Source organism: Amblyraja radiata, chromosome 4 (genome assembly GCF_010909765.2).
Source record: "Amblyraja radiata isolate CabotCenter1 chromosome 4, sAmbRad1.1.pri, whole genome shotgun sequence".
NCBI classification, from domain to species: Eukaryota; Metazoa; Chordata; class Chondrichthyes; order Rajiformes; family Rajidae; genus Amblyraja; species Amblyraja radiata.
The window spans coordinates 15,298,606-15,318,116 of NC_045959.1; the positions used below are offsets into that span (position 1 = coordinate 15,298,606).

At 42.4% G+C, this 19,511-nt stretch overlaps 1 long non-coding RNA gene across 2 annotated transcripts in view; it reads right to left on the reverse strand.

Annotated features, from left to right (window-relative positions):
* Positions 1–10,523: 10,523 nt before the first annotated feature.
* Positions 10,524–19,511, reverse strand: part of LOC116971843 — a 48,555-nt gene continuing 39,567 nt past the window's right edge. The window contains exons 4-5 of one of the 2 annotated variants that reach the window (XR_004411638.1): positions 11,760–11,790; positions 10,524–11,382 (exon numbers count right to left, since the gene is read on the reverse strand). This is a non-coding gene — a long non-coding RNA (uncharacterized LOC116971843). The remainder of the gene's footprint in view (positions 11,383–11,759; positions 11,791–19,511) is intronic. The other variant, XR_004411639.1, reaches the window with a different exon arrangement.

The window sequence follows — 19,511 nt, forward strand, 5'->3', positions numbered from 1 at the left end:
TGGGGGGGTGTTTTTATGTTTAAATTTCTTTACTATTGTTATGTCTGTATTCTTTCTTTATGTGCTGCATTGGCAAGAAGCATTTCACTACACCTAGGTGTATGTGACCAATAAATAACCTTTGATCCTTTGAACCTTTTAATGCTTTATTAATCTTTGCTGGTTCAATGGAATATTGGTGTCACGCAAAGTTCGGGCCACATGTTCCTACTCAGAACACCCAGGCCACGGTCTGGCCTTTATGTGATCAAGGCCCACACCAATGACTTCTGTAACCAAGCTACACACACAATTCAAGGCAGTTCTGGGCAGGCTGTAGCTCTGGACTTGTCAGTGATGTTCACATCCTATCAAGAAAAACAAAACAAAATGCAATGCATGAGAAAATCTGAAATACAGAAAATGCTGTAAACATCAATGGCTCAGACAGCATCCCTGGAGAGAGAAACAGAGTTAATGTTTCAAATAGTCACTTCCAGCACTTTGTTTTTATATTTATGATGAAACATACATGACAATTGTATTAAGCAGAATAATTTTGGTATTGAGTAATTGATATACAGGGGCCGCGGAACGTTTTTGAAAGGGGGGGGGGGGGGCTGAGTGATCACCGATCACCGGCCGCGGGGGAATCCGGTGAAGGAGCGGAGCGACCGAGTGAAAACCTGAGGGGCTGCAGCCCCCCCCCCCCCCCCCCCAGTTCCGTGGCCCAGGATATAAGAAGCTGATTAGTTTAATCCAGTAAAATGGTTAATAGAGAGAAAATATATATTTTCCCCAATCGCAAAAACTTTCCCTTTGATGAACAAAAAAACAAATTGTGGCTTAACATATTTCTGCTTTTTCTTGTTGCATTTTCTCAGCTTGAGCATGAAACATACAGCCTTACAACAATGGTAGATCACTTCTATTATTTTTTAATTATTACATTTCCAAATCCAGGCAATGAAGTTGAAGCTTCCACTTGTACTGGAAGATAAAGTTGCAATTATCCTTTTGTACACTGAAGACAGGAAAATGAAAGGCTGCTTCAACATTTATATCACTGTTGTAGATTGATGGTTGCGAAGCTGCATTGTTCATTTCTTGACCTGTTTGAGTGGAGAAAGAAGCAGGAGATATTTTGTGCACCACTTGTTTCTTATGCAGGGTGGCAATAGTTGGTTCAAACAATTTGTCATTAATATAAATTCTAAACCTAACAAAGTATTTTAATACGATATGTTTAAAGCTATCTAGTTCCGAATTTCAATCCGTAATATTACCCTGTTTTTATTTCCACAGATGTGTCTGCATTTGGGCAGAATTGGACATTAGCTTGGAGGATGTGGAATCGATATGGGTAGAGCTGCGAAACACTAAGGGGCAGAAAACGCTAGTGGGAGTTGTGTACAGGCCACCTAAAAGTAGTAGTGGAGTTGGGGATGGCATCAAACAGGAAATTAGAAATGCGTGCAACAAAGTAGTTATAATGGGTGACTTCAATCTACATATAGATTGGGTGAATCAAATTGGCAAGGGTGCTGAGGAAGAGGATTTCTTGGAATGTATGCGGGATAGTTTTCTAAACCAACATGTAGAGGAACCAACGAGAGAGCAGGCTATTCTAGACTGGGTATTGAAACATAGAAACATAGAACATAGAAAATAGGTGCAGGAGTATGCCATTCGGCCCTTCGAGCCTGCACCGCCATTCAATATGATCATGGCTGATCATCCAACTCAGTATCCTGTACCAGCCTTCTCTCCATACCCCCTGATCCCTTTAGCCACAAGGGCCACATCTAACTCCCTCTTAAATATATGAGTAATGAGGAAGGGTTAGTTAGCAGTTTTGTTGTGCATGGCCCCTTGGGCAAGAGTGACCATAATATGGTTGAGTTCTTCATTAGGATGGAGAGTGACATTGTTAATTCAGAAACAAGGGTTCTGAACTTAAAGAAAGATAACTTTGAGGGTATGAGACGTGAATTGGCCAAGATTGACTGGCAATTGATTCTTAAAGGGTTGATGGTGGATATGCAATGGAAGGCATTTAAAGGCTGCATGGATGAACTACAACAATTGTTCATTCCAGTTTGGCAAAATAATAAATCAGGGAAGGTAGTGCATCCGTGGATAACAAGGGAAATAAGGGATAGTGTCAAAACAAAAGATGAAGCATACAAATTAGCCAGAAAAAGCAGCCTACCAGGGGACTGGGAGAAATTCAGAGTCCAGCAGAGGAGGACAAAGGGCTTAATTAGGAAAGGGAAAATAGATTATGAAAGAAAACTGGCAGGGAACATAAAAAACTGACTGCAAAAGTTTTTATAGATATGTGAAGAGGAAAAGATTAGTTAAAACAAATGTAGGTCCCTTGCAGTCAGAAACAGGTGAATTGATCATGGGGAACAAGGACATGGCAGACCAATTGAATAACTACTTTGTTTCTGTCTTCACTAAGGAAGACATAAATAATTTGCCGGAAATAGCAAGGGACCAGGGGTTAAATGAGATGGAGGAACTGAGTGAAATCCAGGTTAGCCGGGAAGTGGTGTTAGGTAAATTGAATGGATTAAAGGCCGATAAATCCCCAGGGCCAGGTAAGTTGCATCCCAGAGTACTGAAGGAAGTAGCCGCAGAAATAGTGGATGCATTAGTGATAATTTTTCAAAACTCTTTAGATTCTGGAGTAGTTCCTGAGGATTGGAGGGTAGCTAATGTAACCCCACTTTTTAAAAAGGGAGGGAGAGAGAAAACGGGGAATTACAGATCAGTTAGTCTAACATCGGTAGTGGGGAAATGCTGGAGTCAGTTATTAAAGATGGGATCGCAGCACATTTGGAAAGTGGTGAATTCATTGGACAAAGTCAGCATGGATTTATGAAAGGTAAATCATGTCTGACGAATCTTATAGAATTTTTCGAAGATGTAACTAGTAGAGTGGATAAGGGAGAACCAGTGGATGTGTTATATCTGGACTTTCAGAAGGCTTTCGACAAGGTCCCACATAAGAGATTAGTATGCAAACTTAAAGCACACGGTATTGGGGGTTCAGTATTGATGTGGATAGAGAACTGGCTGGCAGACAGGAAGCAAAGAGTAGGAGTAAACGGGTCCTTTCAGAATAGCAGGCAGTGACTAGTGGGGTACCGCAAGGCTCAGTGCTGGGACCCCAGCTATTTACAATATATATTAATGATCTGGATGAGGGAATTGAATGCAACATCTCCAGGTTTGCGGACGACACGAAGCTGGGGGGCAGTGTTAGCTGTGAGGAGGATGCTAGGAGGCTGCAAGGTGACTTGGATAGGTTGGGTGAGTGGACAAATATATGGCAGATGCAGTATAATGTGGATAAATGTGAGGTTATCCACTTTGGTGGTAAAAACAGGAAAGTATATTATCTGAATGGTGGCCGATTAGGAAAAGGGGAGATGCAACGAGACCTGGGTGTCATGGTACACCAGTCATTGAAAGTAGGCATGCAGGTGCAGCAGGCAGTGAAGAAAGCGAATGGTATGTTAGCATTCATAGCAAAAGGATTTGTGTATAAGAGCAGGGAGGTTCTACTGCAGTTGTACAGGGTCTTGGTGAGACCACACCTGGAGTATTGCATACAGTTTTGGTCTCCTAATCTGAGGAAAGACATTCTTGCCATAGAGGGAGTACAGAGAAGGTTCACCAGACTGATTCCTGGGATGGCAGGACTTTCATATGAAGAAAGACTGGATAGACTCGGCTTGTCCTCGCTAGAATTTAGAAGATTGAGGGGGGGGATCTTATAGAAATTTACTAAATTCTTGAGGGGTTGGACAGGCTAGATGCAGGAAGATTGTTCCTGATGTTGGGGAAGTCCAGAACAAGGGGTCACAGTTTAAGGATAAAGGGGAAATCTTTTAGGACTGAGATGAGAAAAACATTTGTTACACAGAGAGTGGTGAATCTCTGGAATTCTCTGCCACAGAAGGTAGTTGAGGCCAGTTCATTGGCTAGATTTAAGAGGGAGTTAGATGTGGCCCTTGTGGCTAAAGGGATCAGGGGGTATGGAGAGAAGGCAGGTATGGGATATTGATTTGGATGATCAGCCATGATCATATTGAATGGCGGTGCACGCTCAAAGGGCCAAATGGCATACTCCTGCACCTATTTTCTATGTTTCTATGTTTCTATGAATGTGGAATTGAGTCTAAAGAAGTCTCTCGACCAGAATCATCAATTGTCCATTTCCTTCCACAGATGCTTCCTCCAGCACTTTATTTATTGTTCAACATTCCAGCATCTGCAGTCTCCTATGTCTAGGAATGAGGAATTATTGCTTCCCCATGATCTTTAAGGTATTCAAAATTACATTATCTTTCAATAAAAGGATCATGTATAACACTACTTAATTCTTACTAGAATATCATAGCTTCCTACTCAGGAATATGCACAATACTCCACACCAATGGGCTTAATGGTTGATATCCCTATCAAGACTGAGATAAGCTTCATGTGGGATCAACTTTGCACCTTGCCCCAATCAGTTGTTTTCAACTATATGGCTTAATTAATGGTGCTGTTTGCTTTACCAGTGCCGGGCCGGCAAACTACAAACAAACCAACCACAGTGGATCAAATGCATTAGGTATTCATGGTATTAATGCCCATTTGAAATAGCATATCATATTTGCTCTTGCCGTAAAACAGTGTTCCTCCAGCTTCCAACAAAGTTGACAGCATCATGATTTACACAGCACTGCAACCCATCACCAAGAACTGAAAAGATTTAAAATTAATAAGAAATCCCTGGTGCCTATAAATCAAATCTTGTGATGATCGTTTGTTAAAGCAGCAGCAGCTGACACATAACTGAAAAACAGCAACATGTGGTACATGTAACTTACTCCAAAAAGACAGCCACTTGAGTACATATCAAATGACCTCCTGGTATTCTTCTTTTCAAATTTATATCTTACAATTACCTCATTTATTTCAGTCAAAATGCTTGGTCAAGGAACCAAGACAAAAACAAAATAAAAAATTCTAGCTCTTCGCTCTGGGGCCAATTATTCACATATACTCAACTCCTGTAGATAGCGAGGAACTAGATTCTCTGCTCGAGGAGTCAAAAAAAGGGTCCAAACCTTTAAAATGGTCCAATACTCCACAGAGATGATGTCTGGAAAGCAGCTTGTCACACAAACATGGTGAGAAGATGGAGCTCTCTCAAAAAATAATTGTTGTGATAGAAACATCATTGAAAAATTAAAAACTGAGATTGAAGGATTTTTATCCAGGGATACAAAGAATTAAGGGATACAAAGAATCTATGGCAGCACAGTGGTGCAACGGTAGGGTTGCTGCCTTACATAGAAACATAGAAAATAGGTGCAGGAGTAGGCCATTCGGCCCTTCGAGCCTGCACCGCCATTCAATATGATCATGGCTGATCATCCAACTCAGTATCCTGTATCTGCCTTCTCTCCATACCCCCTGATCCCTTTAGCCACAAGGGCCACATCTAACTCCCTCTTAAATATAGCCAATGAACTGGCCTCAACTACCTTCTGTGGCAGAGACTGAACGCCAGATACAACGCCAGAGACCAAATTCAATCCTGGCTACAGGTGCTGTCTGCACAGAGTTTGTACATTCTCCCATGGCTTTTCTTCGAGAGCTCCAGTTTCCAACCACACTCCAAAGATGCACAGGTTTGTAGGCTAGTTGGCTTCAGTAAAAATACCAAATTGCCCCTTGTGTGAAGGATAGTGTTAATGTACTGGGTGATCGCTGGTTAGCAAGGACTTAGTGGGCTGAAGGGCTTGTTTCTACGCTATATCTCTTAAATAAGTTGTAAAAAAGCATCACAAAGACTTGTAGTGGGGAGGCCAACACAGTCTGTATACAGAGTAGCCATGATCTAGCCGAGCAGTAAATCAGGTTCCAGGCCAGAATATTCCACTCTATTCCCATTTCCCTTTATTGAACAACCACAAGACCCCGCATGTGCAAGTCCTTATGAACAACCAACTTTTACCCACAGCATATTTTATCCCTAAGCTTGCTCTGGAAGCTCGTTCCAGTTTTGGCCAAGCTGCGGAATGAAACAGTTGTCCCCTGTGGACCCGCTTAAATTTCTTCCCTCTCATTTGAAGCCCATGCCCCCTAGTTTTAGAATCCTCTACTAAAACATAGAAACATAGACAATAGGTGCAGGAGTAGGCCATTCTGCCTTTCGAGCCAGCACCGCCATTCAATATGATCATGGCTGATTATCCACAATCAGTGCCCCGTTCCTGCTTTCTCCTCGTATCCCTTGATTCCGTTAGCCTGAAGAGCTATATCCAACTCTCTCTTGAAAACATCCAGTGAATTGGCCTCTGCTGCCTTCTGTGGCAGAGAATTCCACAGATTCACAAGTCTCTGGATGAAAATGTTTTTCCTCATTTCAGTCCTAAATGGCCTACCCCTTATTCTTAAACCATGACCCCTGGTTCTGGAAAGGCCCAAGTGTGCCAACTAGGAACACATTGCGATCCTTTTCGCTTTCCTGCTATCATTTTTTATGCAAAGATAAATACACACTTCAGTAAAATATTATCATCAGAAATAAAATGTAAAGAAATGCCATGTGCCCCACTTACCCCTCAACTCTGCAAGTGTTTTTGAAATGATTCATACATTGCTACACAAAGTCATAAGGGAAATAAACTAAATCATAACGGATATTACCATTGCTAAAATTAGTGACGAACTTGGTGCACAATTATAATTAGATGCAAAGTGTGTGCATGTAAGAAATGAATCCCATTTCAGCAGTTTGTTACCAATGACAGTGATTGACATTTACTGAAGGTTTGGCTCGACTGAAACGAGAGGTCGTTTTATGAACGAAGACATTTTCTGAAGGAAGCACATGCATATGTGAACATACATCACATAGAAACATAGAAAATAGGTGCAGGAGTTGGCCATTTGGCCCTTCGAGCCAGCACCGCCATTCAATATGATCATGGCTGATCATCTAGAATCAGTACCCCGTTCCTGCTTTCGCCCCATATCCCTTGATTCCGTTAGCCCTAAGAGCTAAATCTAATTCCCTCTTGAATACATCTCTGGATCACAGTTTTGAAATGGCCTGATTCAAAATACACCTGTCAAAATGAAAATCAGGGAACACTGAAAAGAATTCATCTCCAAGCTGACATCTTTGGAATGTGTAGGAAGGAACTGCAAATGCTGGCCTACACCGAAGACAGACACAAAATGCTGGAGCAACTCTGCGGGACAGACACATCTCTGGAGAGAAGGAATAGGTCACCCACTTACCCTTCCTTCACTTCCGAGATGCTGCCCATCCCGCTGAGTTACCCTAACATTCTGTGTCTATCTTTGACATCTCCGGGATAAAGACAGTGAATATTCTACTTTATTCATGCCTCTCATTATTTTGTACACAAGGTCATGCCTCAGCCTCCTACTTTCCTAAGAAAAATGTCCCATCCTATCCAGCTTCTCCCTATAACTCAAGCGACACCATGATATCCCAACGTTTGTACTCAGTATCCTTCCCAATGAAGGCAAGCATGCCCAATGCCTTCATCACCACCTTGTACACCTGAACTGACACTTTCAGGAAACCATGCACCTGTACTCCTAAAATAAATACAAAATGTTTCAGGTTGTGGCCCTTCTTCAGCTCTGTGCTCCTAGATGTCTTTGCTGCCCAACACTCTCTAGGGCTCTACCATTTACTGTGCAAATCCCTGCCTTAGTCTGACATGCCAAAGTGTACCATCTCACACTTGTAATATTTAAATTTCTTTGACCACTTTCTAGATCCTGTTGTAAAATGAGATATTCTTCTTCACTGTCTTCTGCACTAACAATTTTGGTATCTACAAATTTACTGACAATGTTAACTATATTGTCATCCAAATCGTTAATGTAGATAACAAACGACAGTGGACCCAGCGTCAAGCCCTGTAGCACACCACTGTGCATTGACCTCGTCATTAAAACCACCCTCCACAATTACCCTCTGACTCTTTTCTCCAAACCAGTTCTGAATCAAATTTGCTAGCTCAGCTTGGGTTCAATGGTTTCTTTATTGTTATCTGTACCAGGTACAGTGAAATACATTTTTTGCATATAGATCTGCAAGACTATCCCCGTATATAAACACAATGACACCGGTCAGTACAGTATGCACAAAACAGCCCCCCCGTGTCCATATGCAGGTGGTGTCCCATATGATCGAACCTTCAAAACTCGTCAAAGGCCTTGCTTTTTAAGGTTCATATAGATCATGTTGCGGAGATTCTTGTGCTACACAGGCTAGACCTACTGTACTCAGATTTTCCTGAACTCAGGCTTGGATATTTTCCTTCCGAGCCTGCATTCCAGTAACCTGGCTGACGTACAGCACCCAAATTGAAACCAATGAGAAGGAAGGTGCCACAGCGGCGCAGCTGATAGAGCTACTGCCTCACAGCACCAGAGACCCGGATTTGATCCTGACATCGGGTGCTCTTCTGTGATGGGTTTGCATGTTCTCCGTGTGACCACAGGTTTTCCTCGAGGTGCTCTGGTTTCCACACACGTCCCAAAGACGTATGGGTTTGTAGCTTTATTGCTCTCTGTAAGATTACCCTGAATGTGTAGGGAGTGGATGAGAAAGTGGGATAGAATCATAGAAAATAGGTGCAGGAGTAGGCCATTCGGCCCTTCGAGCCTGCACCGCCATTCAATATGATCATGGCTGATCATCCAACTCAGTATCCCATCCCTGCCTTCTCTCCATACCCTCTGATCCCTTTAGCCACAAGGGCCACATCTAACTCCCTCTTAAATATAGCCAATGAACTGGCCTCAACTACCTTCTGTGGCAGAGATAACATAGAGGATAACATAGAACTAGTGTGATTGGGGGATCAATGGTCAGCATGGACTTGGTGGGCTGGAGTCTGTTTCCATGTTATATCTCAAAACAAAGTGGCCTTGGGAGGAAAGTTAGATAGAAGTTTATTTTTTATTGTTTGATTTAATTCAAATAATGCAGGTACATTTAATTTTTACGTATGTGGGAGTTTTTAAATTTTCAAATATTTCAAATGATTTACAACAATTTTTTTTTAAACGGTGCCTCTGTGTATTTGATTGTGATCGCTGAAGACAGGCACAAAATGCTTACGCTAAATAACAGCCAGTGAGATGGGCAGAGCATACTGGCCATACTCTAAGAGGCTATGCACTCACTATACTTGCCCTCCCAATGAGAAGGTCAGCAGTTGCCCAATGGAAGACCACAGCCTGGAGCTCACTTCAGGAAAGAGGAGAATTCAGGGGCAGGCGAATGGCAATCTCGCCCATCAGCAACAAAAACCTCCCCCCATTGTACAGAACATAGAACATAGAAAAGAACAGCACAAACACAGGCCCTTTGGCCCATAATGTCTGTGCTAAACATGATACCAAGATTAACTAATCTCATCTGCCTGCACATGATCTATCCACACTCTGCATATTGTGCCTATTTAAAAAAACCTCTTAAATGCCACAATTATATTTGCTTCCACCACAACCATGGGCACTATGTTCTGGGCGTTCCTGGCCTCTGTGATAAAAAGCCTGCCTTGCATTTTTCCTTTAACCTTTGCCCCTCTCATCTATGCCCTATAGCCTTTGATATTTCCACACTGGGAAAAGGTTTCTGTCTGTCTAGCTTATTTATGCCTCTCATGATTTTCTATACTTCTATCAGGTCTCCCTTCAACCTTCGGCATTCCGGAGAAAACATTCCAATTTTGTCCAAACTCTCCTTGAAGCTAATACCCTTAACCCAAGCAGCATTCTGGTAAACTCCTCTTCACTCTCTCCATACCTTGGGCATGGGAATGTGACACGCCTGACTTGAACAGTTAAGTAACTTGGCCCAGATACCCAAACTTTACTTATTTGTATTAGGTGTTATATTCAAAGAAAAAAAAAATGTTTGATTCGGTGTACCCTCAGATTTACTGCTAATAAAGTGAATGCAATGGGAACTTCCAGTTTTCGGAATGTGAACTTTATAGGACAAAGTTGGATGTTTACAAAGCTAAACTGGAATAATGTTGGAAATGATGTGGCACAGATTAAAAGCCATATGCTGAGAGTAAAAAAACTGATCATATCATCTACTGCACGAATAAAACAAAGGGTGGCCAGAGCTTATTTTTGATGGTGAGATGCTTTTTCTTGCTGCTGACCAATGTGGTTAAGTACAAACATAACAGATTGCCAATGTCAACATGTTGCTCAAAGTTATCTCTAACTTTATCTTCTGGTTAACTCTGTGTGGTACTTAAAAGGGCCTGTCCCACTGTACGAGCTAATTCAAGAGTTCTCCCGATTTTCCCCTGATTCGAAGTCGGAGAATTACGGTAATAGCCGTTCGTAGGTACTCAGGGCTCTCGTGGACATTTTTCACAGTGCTGAAAAAACTTCACGGGTTACCGCGTTTCCCGAGTGCCTGCCGTTAGCATTACGAGCCACTACGGGACATCCACGAGCTCTGACGTAGCCGCTACGTACATTCTACGTACTTACCATGAGTTTGATTTTATATTAAACTCAGGAGAGCTCTTGAATTACCTCGTACAGTGGGACAGCCCCTAAAGTGTAGCAGTCTTGGCGAGCACCTGCTCCCTAGAACTGGAATATCTTACAGTGAGGTCTCATCCCTACTACCTGCCGTGGGCATTCATGTTGGCTCCCCTGACAGCAGTCTACATCCCACCCCAAGCCAATGCTAAGATTGAACTTGAGAAACTACACAATGCCACGACAGCCTTAAAATGAAGAACCTTGATCCCTGATTGTCAACCGGGGACAACAATCAGGCTAACCCTAACGGCATGCTGACAAAATATTATCAGCGCATCTCCTGCCCAACTATCCTCAACCACTGCAACCCAGCAACCCAGCTAAACCAATTTTCAAACATTTCGAGGACTAGATGTTTCTAAATGCCTCTAACATTCAAAGTACTTTTACAAAATTATGTAAAATGAATGAAACTTATATAGGAAAAATAAATAAATGTTTTCAAAAAGTAAAACATTTAGAAACACAAAATAATTTTGCATTTAAATATAGGTAATTATTTAAAAAATACAAATTAATGAATAGCCTCATTTCATTGCAACCACTCCTCTTCCATTGATATGAATGGACTCATTGTTCTTGCACTGTTTTGGTACACAATCACTGGTGGTATGCTAATCCAAGCTCCACTCCTAAACTCTTCATGCGGTCCGTCAGAGTGTAGTCAGCCAACAAATTCAAGACTTTCATCTTAGGGTGGAAACTCCAAACTTGCTGATGTGTGGAAGAATTCCAGCAATTAGGCATTTAAAGTAAGTTCCAGCCTCTTACCTATATGGACAAAAATAAAATTGTAAAAAGGGGCAAAGAGACTGCTTCTAACATCAAGATATGCATGCTTGTTGGTTAATATGCAAGGGAATGAAGGCAGGGTAAATACTAGGTATAACAGGACAGACAAGCTAAATGGACAAAAGTTCTTTAAGCAGATGGATTGATATCATAAACATGACCAGACATGTTATCAGTCGATCAGAAATTGTCAGCCAACCCAATTTTAGAAAGAAACAATTCTCATCCTCTCACTGCTGTGGATTAATATTCTAAGAAATCTGGAGGAACTTTTACGTCAACAATATTATATTGTGCAACTGAACTGAAAAGTAATAGCCTGCACAAAGTGTATTTGTAGAATATGAACCACTTACCATGTTAATGATTATCTACTGAACTTCCAAACTGCAGAATGAGGAGACAACAGAAAATGTATGATTATGAGAACTTCAAACTAGATGCAATCGAGCAACTGTCCATATGGTGCCAGCGCAATAACCTGGCCCTCAACACCAGCAAAACCAAGGAACTGATTGTGGACTTTGGAAGGAGTAGGAGGGGTACCCACAGCCCCATTTATATCAACGGGTCGATGGTTGAAAGGGTCAAGAACTTCAAATTCCTGGGGGTGCACATCTCTGAAGATCTTTCCTGGTCCGAGAACACTAACGCAATTATCAAAAAAGCTCATCAGCGCCTCTACTTCCTGAGAAGATTACGGAGAGTCGGATTGTCCAGGAAGACTCTCTCTAACTTCTACAGGTGCACAGTCGAGAGCATGCTGACCGGTTGCATCGTGGCTTGGTTCGGAAATTTGAGCGCCCTGGAGAGGAAAAGACTACAAAAGGTCGTAAACACTGCCCAGTCCATCATCGGCTCTGACCTTCCTTCCATCGAGGGGATTTATCGCAGTCGCTGCCTCAAAAAGGCTGGCAGTATCATCAAAGACCCTCACCATCCTGGCCACACACTCATCTCCCTGCTACCTTCAGGTAGAAGGTACAGGAGCCTGAAGACTGCAACAACCAGGTTCAGGAATAGCTACTTCCCCTCAGCCGTTAGGCTATTAAACCTGGCTCGGACAAAACTCTGATTATTAGCAACCACTTTCTGTTATTTGCACTACCAGTTTATTTATTCATGTGTGTATATATTTATATCATGGTATATGGACACATTTATCTGTTTTGTAGTAAATGCCTACTATTTTCTGTGTGCTTAAGCAAAGCAAGAATTTCATTGTCCTATACAGGGACACATGACAATAAACTCACTTGAACTTGAACTTGAACTTATGCCATGGAATCCAGAACAGGGTAAAGGGTCAGTGAATGAATGTTTCATACTCCTCTACACAATAATGTGTGGCAGCAGCAAATAATACAAATAGAATTTTGGGATGCACCACTTAGATAAGAATAAAAGCCACACAATGTATGTGCCACAGCCTAAATAAAACAAAGGTTTGCTCCAATGTGGATGGGTGTGTGTGGTGCAAGTTGACTTGTTACTGAAAGTCAACTTGCGAATGTGGAGAAAGGATATCTATCTCTGTGCTGAGATCAGTCCCTGGGTTATGACAGAACCACAGAACTGGTTTTATGTAGGTCACAGGAACATCGGATCTTACTGAGGTATTCAAGTCCAAGTGAATAATGACAAATTTGATCCTGATAGAGAATACACCTTACAATAGGAAGTGTAATTAGACAACATTAGCCACAAGCCGAGAACAAAAAATAATGGAGGATGGTACTATTTTATCCAGTGGGTGCTGAGTATGTGGACTGGACTGCCTTAACAGGCAATGGTGATTAATAACGGCAATTTTATAGTTAGCTGCCAAGGCATTTGGTGATTAAAAACAACTGAAAAAAGTGGATTTTCTACTTTGGAACTATGCAACCAGCTGGCTGGACTGGAATTTTTGCATATTAATATACCTTGTTCTAAGACTGGTAGTTGGTGAGATTTTATTCCTTGGATAACCAAACTTAAAATATCAAGTAAGTAAAGGGCCTGTCCCATGCGGCAAGCGCGAGCAAACCGGAAGCGGGGGCCGCGCGGAAGTCGAGTGATCCCCGTACAGGGCCTGTCCCACCAGCATGCGACTGCATGCGGCGAGCGCGACCAAACCGGAAGCAAGGGCCGTACGGAGGTCGAGTGATCCCGTACGAGTTGACGTGAAGTTCGAATGAAGGCATACGCTGTCAAGACGCTGCGTACGGCGTCAAGACGCTGCGTATGGCGTCGAGGCAGTGCGTACGTCCTCAATGCGGCTGCGGGCCGGCAGGTCGTTGCCGCGCAGACTTTCTGGACAGTGTCAGTTTTTCGGAGCCTCACGCGATGTCGGGACCAGCTCTGTACAACTCCATACGGCTTCCGGCGATCGAAGTGGGACCGGCCCCGTGAGGCCGTACGGCTCAAGCGACCACGTTAGGTCACGCTTGCCGAATGCAGTCGCATTCTCGTGGGACAGGCCCTTAAAGAACCAAATGGCTCTCCCTCACTGAGACTCTTATTATCCGAAATGTTTCCACAAGGTGAACTGAATCCAACAGATCAGCTCCAGTGCCTGATGTACTGGGAACATTTACTCCGAGTAACAATAGTTAAAGAAGCTTATTGTGCTATTTTGCTAAAGGATTTCTCCAGATAATTTGTGAAATCTTTTCCCCATACATCACACTGTTTCTTATTCTCAGTTTTATCATTTGGAACCTATTGTAGACTAAGAAAGATGAGCTTACAAAAAAGTTTATCAATAACAAACTTAGGACTACAAACTTGTCTGCACAACTCCAAGCAGTTTAATGGTGACAACTGCATGAAGGCAAATTACATATTTCTACCTTAACACCAGGTGAGGCCTGCAAAGATATGCTTGTTCTCCAAGGAAGACTTGCCTAACTTCTTTCTACCAGGAGTGGAACACTATATCAGTCAGTCAGTCAATTTTATTTGTATAGCACATTTAAAAACAAGTCACGTTGACCAAAGTGCTGTACATCAGTGCAGATACTAATGTGCTACATACAACGGTACACAGACCTAACAATACATACATAAACTGTTTACAGCGCCCCCTCAGAGGGCCTCAAAAACACTAGGGAGTAGAAATTGGTTTTGAGCCTCGATTTAAAGGAGTCGATGGAGGGGGCAGTTCTGATGAGGAGAGGGATGCTGTTCCACAGTTTAGGTGCTGCACCCCTGAGCTTAAACCTAGACCGTGGAATAGTCAGTAGCCCCAAGTCGGCCGATCTGAGGGACCTGGAGGTAGAATGGTCGGTTAGAAGATTTTTGATATAGAAGGGGGCAAGCCCGTTAAGGGCTTTGTATACGAATAAGAGGAGCTTGAGGTTGATTCTGTACCGTACTGGGAGCCAGTGGAGAGAGGCCAGAATTGGGGTGATGTGGTCCCTTTTACGGGTACCCATCAGAAGTCTCGCTGCGGCGTTTTGAACCAATTGCTAGCCAGACAGGGATGATTGGCTGATGCCAGTGTATAGGGAGTTGCAGTAGTCAAGGCGGGAGGAAATTAATGCGTGGATGATTTTTTCAAAGTTGTTGAATTGGAGGAATGGTTTGATTTTAGCTATTGTATGAAGCTGGAAGAAACTAGTTTTTACCAGAGTTGACTTGCTTGTCAAACTTTAATGCGGAGTCAAATATCAAGCCAAGGTTTTTGACGTGCGGTTTGACTAAGGAGGTTAGGCTTCCAAGGTTGCCTGTTACCGTTTTGATGGAGTCAGAGGGGACGAGTAGGGTGACCTCACACTTGCTCTCATTTAGTTGGAGGAAGTTCTGGGCCATCCAACATTTTATGTCCTCGAGGCAGTGCATGAGGCTGTTGTGTTTCAGGGGGAGATAGAGCTGTGTGTCATCTGCATAACAGTGGAAATAAATCCTGTGCCTTTGAATGACTTGGCTGAGGGGGAGCATGTACAGAGAGGAGAGAATGGGGCCAAGGATGGAGCCTTGTGGCACCCCACAGAAAAAGCTAGCTGGGGAAGAGAAAGAATTGCCTATGTTGGTAGAGAAACTCCTATTTTTGAGGTAGGAAACGAACCAGCTCAGGGCAGTGCCATCAACACCAACCCCGTACCGGAGACGGTCAATTAGGATGGTGTGCCTGTAGTTACTAGGTAAGGTGGGGTCTAGGTTAGGTTTTTTCAGGAGGGGCAGGACCACCGCATGCTTGAAGCAGGTTGGAACAGTGCCAGTGGCCAGAGAACTGTTGATGATAGAGAGGATGCTGGGACCGGCTATTGCAATGACATCCTTCAGAAGGGCAGTGGGGACAACGTCAAGGGGGCAGTTTGCAGGTTTACAAGGGAGGATAGAGTAACGGGTTGGAAACAGTCTCATTTAGAAGAACAAACCAATGAGACAGCTAGGTCACGGGTGGGAGGGGAAATATTCGTTCTAATGTTCTCAACTTTACTGGTGAAAAATGTAGAGAATTCTTCGCACTTAGCAGGGGACCCAGCTAAACTGGTACTGGGGGCGGGACATATGACAGAGGTAATAGTACTAAATAGGACCTTAGAATTATGACCGTTTTTGGAAATAAGGTCGGAAAAGTATTGTGTTCTCGCAGACTTTACTGCTTCCTGGTATTTGAGAAGATTGTTTCTCAGAAATTCGAAGGAAATTTGAAGCTTATCATATTTATAACTCCGTTCTGATTTTCTGCCCTCTCTTCTTAGGGCTCTGGTGGTGTCATTGAGCATAGGCCAACTTTTAGGCTTAGGCTTTTTAATTTTAAGAGGATGGATCTATGGATCTGGAGGGTCTCGCAGGTGATGCATTTTATCAGCCTTTCAAGGGCTTCTCGGTGAATCCAGAAAGACCTACTCTAAGTAATCACAGTAGCTACTACAAAGTAAGTAGCAGTAACCAGTAGCTGAAAGAGTGTTGATAATGCTCTCCGTTTCTGGCTTGAGGCATGGGTTGTTGAGCTCTTAACAGACCTCTTTATTACATGTCAAAATGCTGGGCCTGGGTGAAATATGCTGGAACCTTTCAATAATAACAGCTGTTCCTATAACATGAGAAACACCACTGTTGTTTAAAAAGTATTTTGTAGATACATTATAACACTTTCACAGTCAGGAAGGCGTAACTCAATTTTAACAATGATAAAATCATGCTTGAATTTACAGGCTTAAGTGAGTATTTGCTACCTGGTTTGTTGTTGTCCTGAATACTGATACACCATGAAAAACTTTGTTTTGTGTGCTATCCAGGCAAATCATATTTAGGAGCCTAATGCCCCTGTCCCACTTAAGAAACCTGAACGGAAACCTCTGGAGACTTTGCGCCCCACCCAAGGTTTCCGTGCGGTTCCCGGAGGTTGCAGGTGGTTGCCAGAGGTTGCAGGTAGTGGAAGCAGGTAGGGAGACTGACAAACACCTCCGGGAACCGCACAGAAACCTTGGGTGGGGTGCAAATTCTCCAGAGGTTTCCGTTCAGGTTTCCTAAGGGGGACAGGGGCATTAGGTAAATGCGTCTCAACCCGAAACGTCGCCCATTCCCTCTATCCAGAGATACTGCCTGTCCCGCTGAGTTACTCCAGCATTTTGTGTCTATCAAACCATATCATACACTAGCACAATCAAACCATACACAAATCTAACAAGTAGTGCAAAACGAGAGAGGAAATAGAGTTCAATAAATACTGCTATAGAAAAAGTGCAGATATAAAGAGTGTGAAGTTGCTACGAGTTCGATGGGAGATCGGGAATGCAACCTTAGATTAAGAGAAATCCGTTCAAGAATGGATAATAGTGGAGAAGAAGTCATTCTTGAATATGGTGGCACATGCTTTCAATCTTTTCTCTCATCTACCCCATGAGGAGGAGAGAAGAGAAGAGAGAATGACAAGGATGTGAGTGGTGGTTGATTACACTGGCTGCTTTCTTGAGCAGACGTGAAGTGTAGATGGAGATGATGGGGTGGAGAGGGGAGGCTTGTTTGCGTGATGGACTGGATTGTGTCCACAACTCTGCAATTTGTTGAAGTCTTGGGTCGAGTGGTTGCTGCGATGCATCCCAATAGGATGCTTACTATGATGCATGTGTGCATCAGTACATGCTTGTCCCACTTGGCGATTTTTTCGGCAACTGCCGGCATCATTGGTCACCGATAAAATTTGTGGCGAAATACGGCGTGATGATGTATGATGCGCGGTGTTTTTTTAAGTGGCGCAACATTTTATGTCACCGGTGGATTTTAAAATGTTCAATATCTTTTGGTGACACTGATATGACGTCGGCAGTGCCCCCACCCCCCCAATTCTAGTTCTCAATCTGTTACATCTGCAACATCTTCAGTAGCCTGAAATGTTAGTTCTGTTTTTTTTCTCTTCACTATGGAGAAAACCAGATGAACCTTTAGAGTGTTCTGTGTACTTTCTGCCTTGGGGTTTGCAGCAGGGTCACTCTCTGCATACAAATTCTTGTCGACATCATTCAGTCTTTAACCAACAGCATTGAATATATTAACTGAACGAATGATAATAGATTCTTGGCTTATGTTTTTAACAGAATTTGAAGCACCTTTCTCAAGATGGAATAGAGCAACATAACATGAATGATAAATAAACTTATTGTAGTGGGTTCTTTACTTTCCTGTTCGACTGAAATTCCAAGAAAAGTGTACATTGAAAAATGCAATCATTCTGTAACTAACACAACACCAAAATCCCCTTGTGCAGCACTACTGCCAGGACATTTCTTGTACTACTCAAAATTTCAATTGATTAATTACATGTCAACTTGTTGTTCATAAGAAAATAATACACCTCTACAAATATATTTCCAGAGTCACATGCCTGGAAAGCAAAGTCAAATGACATCTTTACAATAACATGATTTAGTGTCACCATATTCTTTCTTCCATATAGTAAGCATCTGCTTTGATAAAAGTGAGAGTTCTTACAAGCTCTTTTAAATACACTCTGTTGCTTTCTTGGACTCAGCTGAAAGAAACTAGGGTAGGAAAGCATTTAGGCTTTGTTAGCATTGAAACTCCTTAATAATGTTCCATTTAGGTCTTCATCTTATTGTTCTACATAACTGATACAAAACTCGGTTTGGGTAGAAATGGTGAATAATATGGGCAGAAAAGGACACACAAGTATGATTGGTCTATAGGCCCCCAAAGTATTGCTTTATGACAGGACAAAGGATAAATTGTGAAATATCAATGGAACATAATCAGCATATTGCAATTATCATGAGTTATTTAGGTTGCATATTAATTGGTCTGATCAAAATTGGTAATGGTACTATGAAAGAGAAACCAGCGTGAGTATATCCGAGATTGTTTCATAGACCACTATGCTATAGAACAGACAACTTTAGATTTAGTCATGTGCAGATTATTAGGAGATCTTGTAGCTATGGATCATCCAGGTACAAGTGATCATTATCTGGTAGAACTGTAAATGTAGTTGGGAGGAGAAGAAACACTTTAGGTCCAAAACCGTGAAGGTTGGAGAGAAGCAGCAGCCAGAAGCAGCGGGAGCAAGTATTGGCTGAAAGAAGGTGGGTCTACCTCTTCTTCTTTTTCTATGTAGTTTTTTTTGGCGGTTGGCAAAACCTTTTAGTGCATTACCGCCACCAACTGGTATGGAGTGTGGATCAAATAACATTATAACTTATATACTAATAACCTATATCTTTCCGAACAAATTGGTTACCCTGAGAAAAAGCAATAGGATTTGATAGCACTTATATGAATTATTTTGTAAAATATCTATTAAATCAAATTGTACTTTTTCTTTTCTGAATCGTTCACTCATTTGTCTTCTTTCTTCCTCATACCTCTCACAATGTATAATGACATGCTCTATTGTCTCTTCTTGCCCACAGTATTCACATCTGCCTGTATTATGCTTGCCTATTATAAAAAGTGTACTGTTCAGACCAGTGTGTCCAAATCTGATTCTTGAAATTACTGTCTCCTCTTTTCTGTTTTTTCCTGCACATCTCATTTCTCCCACTTTCCTCTGGACTCTGTAGAACCACCGTCCTTTCCGCTCAACCACCGTCCTTTCCGCTCAAGAAGGTGGGTCAGAGGGAACGGAGATTTAAAAAGAGCGCCAAAGGCACAGGTTCAAG